Here is a 12,159-nt window from a genome sequence, read left to right as displayed (position 1 = left end):
AGATCTCCCGTGATCAACCACAGCTGTTAGAGGACTCTCAAGCAAGTACAGAGACTCATGGTTCCTGGGGACCATCTCTTGTTTGGCCTCAATTCTCTTGGTTCCACACATGCAGCACAACAATATCCTTGGCCCTCAGACTCTCGTGGCCACCTCCTCTGGGAAGCACATCTGTCCACACCTGCCCACAAGTGCATGACATCTTCTCCCATCACATCTACGTTCCTAGACTTGGAGTCAATCTCATTTTGACTGCGCTTGTTGCTGAAGTATCTATCTTCCCCTGAGGCCAAGGGTGCCCAAATAATATATTCAAACTATGCATTCCTTAGGGTCTGAAAGTGGAATGTCCCTAGCTGATTCTTGTGTTGAAAGTTTGCTCCCCAGCTGGTGGTGCTAGCTTCAGTGTTGGTAGAAAGTTTGGGAGCTAGGAGGGGAGGACTGGGAATGGATGACTGAAGTGCTTTTGAAGGCTGTCTTGTCCCTAGTCCTTTATCTCTACTCCTCCCTCCTTTTCCTCTCCTACATCCTCTCTTCTCTTCTCTTCTCTTCTCTTCTCCTCTCCTCTACCCTCTCCTCCTCTTCTTCTTCTTCTTCTTTTTCTTCTTCTTCTTCTTCTTCTTCTTCTTCTTCTTTCTTCTTTCTCTCTCTCTCTCTCTCTCTCTCTCTCTCTCTCTCTCTCTCTCTCCCACTTCCTTCTTCCCCCTCTCTCTTCTTGGATGCCAAAAGATGAACACTTACACCATGATGTTCTGCTCCAGACTCAGAACCTTATGACACCAGCCAATAAGGAACTATAACTTCTGCAAATGTAAGCCAAAATACATCTTTCCTCCCTTACATTTATTTTCTCGGCTATTTCTCAAGGAACAGAAGTCTAACACAGCAAATAATACGCCAGCCAGAGTATTGGGTTGTAAGGGTCTGAAAATTGCTGAAGGAAGACCGCAGACCCAGGTAGCATGCAAAGACATTTATTCTACAGAAACAACTGACATTCAGGGGCAGGGTGGGTATCAACCATTCCTTGAAATGCTAACCCCAGACAAAAGTGTGCAGGCCTTCTTATCGGGAACTGGGAGAACTTTCTAGAAGGGTTAGATAATCTAAAATTTCATTGGTGGGTGCTAAGGGGCCTTGGGTGATCAATGGTCTGAATTCCTATGTCGTGAACATTTAACCTAGTCCTGTAGAGTGAAAATGACTTTTGATGAAAGCCACTCATAGGAAGTGTGCCATCTTGCCTCTAGTATTTGTATTCTTCCCCTGGCTCCTTTTAGGGTTTTCAGCCCAAACTCATTGTCACTTTTTTTTCGTATAGTCTATGTCAATCAGTCCAGAGGTTCAAGAGAAGTACCAAATGTCCCTTTGCCCTGTGCTGATTTCATTATTCTTAGTTTTAAAAAAACCAAGTCTGCTCTTCCATGTAAACCAGCATTGGCAGAGCAGTGTTAAACGGTTGGTGGACTTGGAAGCAGCACCCTCAAGATTAACTGCCACACTCCTTTCATCAAGGGAACAACTGCCTTCCCTAACACCTTGATTTTACTTTTGCATAACTAGGCATCATTCAGGAAAACAAAAATCTAGAAATGTCTTTTGACCTTTAGCTTATCCAATTCAGCAATGAGATGGCAATAATGCAAATACCCTAGAGTGACTGTCTACTTCTCAAAGTACTTTCTGAATGCCTCCATCTCCCTAGGGGAAAGTAGTCCCCAGCATCACAAAGCAATACCACTGTACATCTCTGCAGTATTCTCTCTATTTGGTGCTGACACTGCTGGAGCCTAGAGTAAAGTGAATTCAGCCATATTTTCTCACTATCATTGGTGGTTTCTGATGTCCTCCTAGAAGTTCTGTTACATCCCATACAACTGAAATGGTCTTCTAGAAAGGATGGTCTCAGAATCTCCTTGGAACAAGTGAAAGAAATATGTCTTCTCACATGCAGCTCAGCAATATAGGATTCTATGCATATAGTATCTAGACAATGTCCAACTGAACTAAGAAGGGAGTCAGGATCTCCCTAAGAAGGGAGTTATGAATCTTGACACAAAAATACTGAATAACATACAAGTAAACTGAAAAGATTCTATACCACAGCCAAATAGGACTCATTCTTGCAATTCAAAGACTCAAACATAAATAATTCATGAAATGGTATGAAAGTGGTAGGGTTAGGGTACTTAGTACTGTTAGTGTTGGAAGGATAAAATTGTATTTTAGGTTTGGGTGGTGGGAGATTATTTTTGAGTTATTGTTGGTTGGAAACATAGTGAGAGATATAGAGTAGATTAGTCGTGCATAGAAGAATATCAATGTAACAAACCACATTGACAGAACAAAAGAAGAAAAAATACAGCTATCCTGATGATGTAGACAAAGTAATGGACTAAATCAATGCCCTTTCATGATATAAACATATCAAAGAAAATTTTAATTCAGTATATAAAAACACTAATCATAGTCAAGGAATGGAAGAAATTAGCTCAACATAAAGGCCATATTAAAATATAGCCATAGTTAATGGTAAAGGACAGAAAGTTTTTCCTCTAAGGCCAGAAACAAGGATGTCCACCCTTACCACTTCTCTTAAGATCTATCCAGAAGGACTATGCAAGGATAAAAGGCATCCATATTGGAAAAAAAAAGAAATTACATTAGATAGCCCCAGACTTACATCAACATATAATTCTTCAATTTTACAATGCTGCAAAAGCAGTAACATATTCAAGAGAAATTATTCTGAATTTGTCCCTAGGCTAGGGACAAATACTCTTCTGTTGTGCTCAAGTAGAATGGGGTACCAAGGCCCCGGAGTCAGTGGCAGATGAGTAGAAAACACTGATGCTAGTGCATGGAATTTATATATAGAAAAGTAAATGATGTTTCTGAAAAGAATTAAGAAAGATACAAATACATGGGAAGCCACTTCATGTTCAAGAACTGCAAGACTGTATGTGTATGTGTGTGTGTATGTGTGTGTGTATATGTGTGTGTGTATTCACTTGTGTATATATTAACATGTTTTGGATATATTTGTTTATATATTATTAATTCATCTGTATATATCATTTGGAAATAAGGTTTTTTAAATAGCTATATATATATATATATATATATATATATATATATATATATAAGCTATCTTCAGACACACCAGAAATGGGCATTGAATTCCATTACAGATGGTTGTGAGCCACCATGTGGTTGCTGGGAACTGAATTCAGGACCTCTGGTAGAGCAGCCAGTGCTCTTAACCCCTAGGACATCTATGTGTCCTACCATCTTATGTCATCTTAATGCCATTAAGATGTAAGTACTACCCAATGTATTCTACATGTTCACTGTAACCTCTACCAAAATCCCAGAAATATTCCTTAAGAAAATAGAAACACTTATCTTAAAATTCAAATGGCATCTCAGGGAATTCTGAATCACCAAAACAATCTTGAAAAAATAATTTGGAGGTTTTAGATTTGTTGACTGCAAAGCTTCAAGAAAGACAGACCTTAGATCAATAGACCAGAATACAGAGCTTGTATATAAACTCTGCATGTATGTTAAATGACTCAAAAGACCAGTCCATGGGAAAGAACTGCCCTTTTCAGATGATGGTGAGAAAAAGTCGAATATTCAAATGCAAAGGAATGAAGTTGAACTCTTGTAAGGATCTACTCAAAATGGGTCACAGTCTTAAATATAAAACCCAGCATTATAAATGTTCTATAAAAAGCTGAGCATGGTACACTGTTAAGTACATATCCTAGGAAAATTAAAATTTAAGAGACAAAAACCTGTTCTACACATTAAGGGCCCTCCATTTTTACTAGTTTAAAAACCCAGCAACTAGAAAGTGGAGGGCATTTTAAGCTACATAGAGAGATAGCTGTCTCAAAAAATTTTTCTTGTGAATCTATAATTATTTCAAAACTGTTGAAACACAATGATGTGTAAAAACCTCCTGACTAAAGAAACATAAATATCCTATGTTTGGTTATTTGGGAACCCGCAAAACCAAAACAGAGATGGGTACCAAACAATAGTTAGAAATTACTGCTCATTTGCTTAGGTGTATAAATAGTGAGGATTTGTGCAGAACAATGTTCTTTCCCTTAAAGTACAAGTAACGAAATATTTAGAGATAAAGCATCCTACTTAAAAGCTTATTTCCAAATGGTATATACAAATAAATTAATTATATATATGACTAAACATAGATGTAAATGCAGTCATTTTCATATATATATATATATGAACATACATAGTCTTATAAATATGTACATAATACACACAAAAAGAACATATAAACCCATTACATATACAGGCCAAACTCACAAATACAGGTATAAAAACATGCACATAACACATATTATCAGCACATAATATATAACTGTTACATATTACATGTATTAACTGCTAAATTTACACAATGGACAATAGGTATTCACTATTCTTTTTTAATTTTGTTATATTTCAGAAATTTGCCTAAATACAAAGTAGATGGGAAAGGTGTAAGTGCTTCTGGGAGCCTTCTCAGAAGGTATCTAGTACAATGAGCTCATGGAAGAAATATAACTCCAACTGGAGCCTTAAGAAATCCACCAGTTTACCTAACCTAGAAAAACGATTAACTTGAAAAATCTTACAGACATGTTTTGAAGCAGCAGAGAATGGGAACACCAAGAATTTCAGCCTCTAAGAAGTGAGACTAGGGTACAGCAGAGTGTTCAAACCACAGGCTATGCTGGCCAAATATGGAATATGTTGGGCTTCCAGCTGCTACCAACAGGCTGACAAGTAATCCATGGTCAAGGCTATTTGATCTCTTTACTACATAAGCCAAATATGCTACCAGAAGTTCCAAGCAAACTTTTAAAAAAAGAGCATTTACTCAATACTTTACTTTTAAAACTTATTACAGACATTAAGGACTATTGTTAAACTTGAGATTCACGAGGAGAAAAGACCAAGTGTAAAACTCACCAATTAAAGCAAGCTATATTTAGGGGTGCACCCCAGACTGGTCAGCACCCCCAGACTAATCAGCAGGCTATCTCATCCTAAATTGGGATTTGGGAGAGCAGCCCTTGCTGGCCTCTTGAAGTCCCTCTTATAGGAGAGATAAGGTGTTTTCAGCAATGAGAGGGTTGGCTGTTACACATTGTTTGGCTGTTACACATTGTTAAAGGATACACGGAAAATGGAAGGGGCAAAGGCAAGGATATAGATCAAGTGAATGGGGTTATAAGCAGTTTACATCAGACCTAGGAAACAGGATCTTACTCGGAATCACAAAAAGAAACCATTTAGCAAGAATGTAACACAGAGCAAACAGGGAGTTTTATTCCTTAACTAGGATATAGATTAACAGAAACTTCTTAATTATAAATAGAAACCTTATTTTGCAAGGATGTAACACATGACAAACAGAAACTTCCTAATTACAATTAGAAACCTTTATTTGTCAGGAAGTGACATAGGACAAACATGAAATTCTGTTTAAATGTCTTAACTGTTAATACCTCTGAATTCTTAGCCTGCTAGGTATCTCTTTCCTGTTTTGACCTCCCACTAACTTGCCAGATACATTGTTGTTGTTTGGATCTCACAGTATATCAATGGTAAAAGCACTTGCTTAACAAATGTGAGGCCCAGTGTTCAATTCCCAATCCTGCAAAAATACAATAATAAAAACAAAACACCGCCTCACTGTAAAATGATGTAATATGTACTCATTGCAGGAAATGTGGAAAATATATGAAATGTTAAAAACCACAAAAATCATGCATAATGTCAGTATCAAGTCATAAGTACATTAAATTCTGATCCCCTCCGTAGAGGGTTATTAACAGTTTGGAGTCAAGCTGCTTATTCAACTTAGATGAACATGATTAACATCATAGTACAAGTTGCTACATCACTCACATCTTTTGCTTAGCATAAAAAAATGGAGAATTCTCTTTAGAAACTGACTCAGATGATTCAAAAGTACTATGGTGAAATAAAATTAAATGAAGGTTATGTGATGGGTGAACAGCCTTTATTTTGCAATGGCACAAAATGAAATTCAAAAGTACCATCAAAGGAGTTCATCTCTAGTAAATACAATTTCATCACACATTAACTCAAATTACACATCTATACAGCTTGCTATGTAATTGTGCTCGCTTCAAATACATATATATATATATAAAACATGCAGATGCAAAAAGATTTCATACTCAAACATATACATGTATGAACATACATATAAATATGTACGTGATTCATGATACACAAAATTCCATATAAACCCACAAATAAAATATGTATGTCATACACACACATACAGACTTAAGCATGCACACAACAACATAATACATAACTGTTACATATTACATGTAGCAAATTTAGATGGACAAGGGTTCAAACAAGTTGGAAAGTCATCAGGCAATAAAAATCCTGTTTCACAAGGACAATGGTCAAGTGTCTTCTTAAAGTCTTTTTTTTTTTTTTCCTTCGGAGCTGGCGACCAAACCCAGGGCCTTGAGCTTGCTAGGCAAGCGCTCTACCACTGAGCTAAATCCCCAACCCCTCAAGTGTCTTCTAAAGTACCGCTACGAATGGGAAAGAAAATTATTAAAAACATGTGTGTCATAATGGTGTAAATTATAGTCCTGGTACTCAGAAGGCTGAGGAAGGAGAACTATGAGCTCAAGGCCAGCCTAAGCTACACAGACAGTTGCAGGCTAGCCTGTGCTATACAACAAGCCCATTTCAGAGCAAACAGAACCTGAAAACTTGCATGTTCACAACAGGGAAAGAAGCAAAGGAACAAGACAACTCAACATCTCCATAAGGTGACTGGTTTCAGACCCTGGACCAGAGACTAAGGTGCATATTTTACCTATCAAAGCAGACCTGGCCTCCAGGTTCTCCAAGCATCTTAGTCCCTACCTGGCATACCCTGCCACCAACCTTGAACTTTCCAGCCCAGGGGCTGGACTGTCCCTCTTCCAGAGGCTCCTCCCTGTATAATCTAGACATTTTGCATTTGGTCCCTCCTCCTCCTCCTCGTCCTCCTTGTCCTCCTCCTCCCAGTTCTCTTCATCCTCCTCCCAGTCCTCCTTGTCCTCCTCTTCTTCCTCTTCCTCCTCCTCCCCTTCTCTCTCTGTGCCCTTTCTCTTTCTCTTCCCCTTCCCCCCTCTCTCCCCATGGTGACTTCCCCTGGCCTCAATACTTGGGACCAGAGAACTCGCCCAAGAGCAGCGTCCCAATAAACTTGACTTTAATTTAATATGGCTTGAATTGGCTCATTTCACCAGAAACAGAGATGACTACCACCCGTCAGGGAAAACAGTAGTGCTGAAAGTTCTGAGTACCACACAATTAGTGAGAAAAGCAAGTGACAAAGTTCAAACTACATCAAGCATATCAACTCCACACACTCACACACCACACTCCATACTGCTTGAGGCAACATGTATTTTATAAGAGAAAGCTCTACAATGGCAAGGGGACGCTGGGGAAAAAATGCATCGCACACCCACTCTGTGATCTTGTAGTTACAGCCTTTTGTCATTCACTCGGCAAAAGTTTACTGAACATTTACTATGTGCCAGACTCTCTTCTAAACAGGGAATCTAATTTTGCACTGTAATGGAAGAGAAAGTGAAGAGCAAAATATACCACTGTTACCATCAAACACTCGCTCTACAAACTTAGGGTCAGATCTGTATTTTTTTTTTTTCTGGGTTAGGGATGCCTACCTGTTCCATTCTCTTACCGCTGCTCATAAAACCAAGCAAAACTCAAGAGAATGCACTGCCCAGAGTGGCAAACTTTCGCTCTGACTTCCGTTCTGATGTAGATTCCTGGGCCAGCAGCCCAGGCCTAAGCATATGAGGACTGTAGTCCAGCAGATGCTGAGCTGATGGAGTCATGGTTTAAAATGATGGAAGGTCGTGATTTTGATAAGTTCCCCCCTGGTGAGAACACAAGCGAAGAGGTGGTTGGACTCTGGAATTTTCTTGGAGGTAAAGGCAATGGATTTTGAAGACACAATGGGGGGTGTGGCTAATAGAAAAAAATGAGGTGAGCGCTGAGAATGGAGAATAAGAAGTCATTTACAGAGACTACACTAGATGCTAAATTGAGAACTCACTCAAGTGTGGGATGTCTGACCTCAGAAAGGAGTGGACATCAGGGGACTATGGATAAAGGCAAACCAGTCCACGCCTGTATAGGCGAGTAAGGGGGAAAGGCAACATCCAGCAGGGAAAGAAGGAAGACGGGCTGGGAGACTTCACAGCCCTTAGGAAGAGAAACCAAACACACACATGTGCAGGGAGGGGACGCTGTCTCTATGTTGAGGAATAGGGTGGAGGAAAGGCAGAAGGACTGGTGGGCAGAAAGGCACAGAGGAGAAAGCTTGGGAGTGGGTACAGAAAACAGCAGGCATTCCAGTCCCTAACCCTGAGATGGAGTGGAAGAAGAGCTGCATCTGCATGTGGACTTGGAGGGAAAGCAGCGAGGTCCACGCTGGCGGAGGAGTGCGAACCTCATGGAGTCCGACCCATCCGCGTCCTGCAGGGTGAGAACACACGTGACATTACGCGGGACAAAAAGCCACCAGCCCAGCCTCAGCTTCAGATCCCAAGATGCGCAGACACGCAGGTCCAGGACTCTGTTCCGCCTCTGCGGAAGTCGCGAGGAGGGGCGGGTGGACTACAAAGGACGAAGACCCAACCCAAGAACCAGGGAGACACCCACTCACCTCCAAGGGCACAACCCCCACGTGGGACGCTAAAGGTCTGCGCGTGTTCGCCCTAAGCACCGAGATGAGGTGTTCTTAAGATACCTGACATCTCTAAAAGCTGAATGTGGATACCGTGGAGAATCCTTGGATATCCAGATCCAAGCCCCAAAAGAGCGGACGCTTCCTTTTTTGCGGTCTTGAGCTCTGAGGCTTTTAGTCCCCGCAGACTGCTGAAGTTTAATGAAACGAAAAACTCTACCCACCTGTCCCAGACTGCGCGAACCACCTATGTGAGGTCATCCTTCTGCAATAGTACCTACCTACCCGTGTCGTCTCCCCACCCACCCTCCGCGGGATATGACCCAGGGAGACCAGCCAGTCCAGCTCCTTTCCATTTGTTACCCCTAGGGATTGCCTTTTTCCAGCCACGGATCCCTTCCTCAGCAATTAAATAACTGAAAAACAGGAAAAATCTCTAAGGTGACAGCCGCAAGGAAAGTGAACCACAAGAGCAGACAGAAGCAGTCCATCAAGAATGGCTTTTATTAGGAAGTGAGGAAGAACACATAAAAAAAATAAATTAAAAAAAACAAAAACAAAAACAAAAACCTCTGCAAAGCAACCCAGCTTCTCCTCAACGTAGTTTTTTCATCTTTTGAACGGTCTTCTTCCCCCAATTTTGGAGAGTTCGGTTTGAAGAAAAACAGGTCAGCTGACTGACCCACATCTGTTGAACTTGTTGAGCCAGTCCATCAGCGGGGATCCTACTGGCAGAGGAAAAGGCCCGCAAGGTCTTTGTTTAAGCTGCCAGGCTTTTGTCTCAGGTAAGGAAAGTGAGGGAAAAGCAAGTCACATTATAACTTTACTATTTGTATTCCCTAGCCACGGCCCCTCACCCTAGCTGCCTATCAGGAAGTGACTTCTAGTTCCTGACACTCATCTGCAGTACTTTTGAAACAATGTCTCCTCCTGGTCTGCCCCTCAAACGCCGAATTACCAATGCCCAGAGTATCCGAAAGCACTGCATAAGGCGATCTGTTTATGGCTGTTTCCTCTTGAGGGTCGCCAGCTTCACTTTTATGTACTGGTATAATTTTCCATAGTGCATAAAAGGTTAGTACTGTTTCCAGAATTGTTAGAGGAAATGGCTGTGTAAGGCTTAATGGCTCACACTTGAAATATCTGCACTCTCAAACACCCTTCTTGGGAGACCCAGGAAGGAAGAACTCTTGAGTGAGTTCTCTGCCAGCCTGGCAAACTGAGTTCCAGTCCCGCCTGAGATATAGTGTTAGCATTCGAAGTTCCACCCCCACAATTACCTAGTATAAGCTCCACCCCCATGGTTACCTGGCAACAGCCAGATATGCTCCGCCCCAGTTACCTGGCAACAGCCAAGTATACCTGACACTATAAAAGGGGCTGCTTCCTCCCTCCTCACGCTCTTGCTCTCTCTTGTTCCCCTCTTGCTCTTACCCTCTTCCCCCTCTGTCTCTTCTCTTCCCATTCCCTTCCCCCCTTCTTTCCACGTGCCCATGGCCGGCCTCTACTCTACCTCTCTCTACTTTCTGCCCTTACTACCCTCTTAACTCCCCTCCCCATGCCCTGAATAAACTCTATTCTATACTAAAGGTCGTGTGGCTGATCCCTCACTGGGAAGGGATGTCTCAGCAGGTACCCCCTGAAGTGCCCCCTTTCCCATATCTCACCACACCTCCATAGAACATAATCCCCCCTCTTTATCTTTTTATAAACACAGCATTGGTATCGAAACCCAGGACATACCCTCTTTATCTTTTATAAACACATCAGTAAAATCCCACCCCACCCAGCCTCTTTGTAACTAGAAACGGCTGTGACTACCCACGGTTTCTTGTCCAGGTAGTGACTAGAACTGTTAACTGTTTCTGAGAATATATAGTCATATGAAAGACTTCCTCCTGAGTCAAAAGCAAAATGCATATGCTTGTCAACAAGTTCCCTGTCAACATTCATCCAGATACAGTATCCTGGGATTTCTATAACGAATGAAATTCGTTATGAAATTCGTAATGAAATTGGGCAGCGCCATGAATGTATTGGCTATTTGGATTCCTCATTCAAAATGGCACAGATCCAAAGTGTTTGACCACATTTTCAATGAGTTTTATCTTTGCAATGCTGGATCCTTAACATATTTAAGTAACATTTCTGTCTGCTCTATGAGCTACAATGGTTTTTTTTTTTCTATTGCTTGCCATTTCGTTTACATAGTATGGATTTTCTTATGCACATGAATTCTTAAATTTACTATAACCTTTTCTCCGATATTCATTTCACTTTAAAAATGTTTGCCTATGCCAAGATAACAAAAAAAAAAAAAAAAAAAAAAACTCAACTAGCAGCTTCAAGCTACCTTTCCACTTAAATAGTTTTGTCTGCAACAAGTTTGTCTATCAAACTATAGTCCCTGTGTAAATGCTACTCCAAATCTTATGGTTTTGGACAAAGAATACTTTATTTTAGCTTTGCTTTTTGGTTTTTTGAGACTGAGTCTCACTATGTAGTCATGCTGACCTGGGACTTGTGGCAATCATCCTATTACTGCTTCTAAGTGCTGAAATTTACAAGTGAGCACCACCAGGCCTGGCTTACTTTGCTAAATGAAACTTGAATTTTCTGTAGGTTTCACTGTGTAATACAATTTTAAAAAATCAGAGTCCGTATATAAAGTTTTATTGGACACATTCACACACATTTGCTTACAAATCACCTATAGCTACTTCCACATTACAGTCCTGTGGCTGAGTAACTGCAGCAGAAATGACATGGTGCACAGTTCAAAATATTATCTTCCCCTTGCAGAAAAAAAAAATGCTGATCCATGGGATAAGGGATAAGGTATAGATTTTCAACTTTATAAATTATTTTCCCCAGACCACAAGATAACACTTCACACCACTAGCACAAAAAAATAAATAAATGTTGGTAAGGTCATGAAGAAGTCAAAGTAGTCATATATTAGTCAAACGTAAAATGGACATCAGTTCCTCAAAAAGCAAACAAAGATCCAGCGATTCCATTCCTAAGTATCTACCCAAGAGTACTGAAAATTTATTGGCACATGAGTTTGCATGTGTTCACTAGCATTATTCTTAGTATTATTATTATTAGCCAAAAAAGTAGAAGCTGAAATATCCATCAACCAATAAGCAAAATACGGTTTTAATCATATGGCAAAATATTTTTCAGCCACAAAAAGGACCTTGAACTTACAGCATGAACCTTGAAAACATTATACTAAATGAAGTTACAAAGGGCCACGTGTCTTATTTTTCCATTGATGTAGAATGCAAAGAATTGGCAAATACACAGTGAAAAGAGATTAGTGATTGCCAGGGTCAGAGAAATGGAGGATACTAATAGATACAAAGGGCTTT

The sequence above is a fragment of the Rattus rattus genome, chromosome 2 (assembly GCF_011064425.1).
Source record: "Rattus rattus isolate New Zealand chromosome 2, Rrattus_CSIRO_v1, whole genome shotgun sequence".
Lineage (NCBI taxonomy): Eukaryota > Metazoa > Chordata > Mammalia > Rodentia > Muridae > Rattus > Rattus rattus.
The sequence above is the reverse complement of the archived record's forward strand: the minus strand, read 5'-3'. Positions refer to the sequence as shown.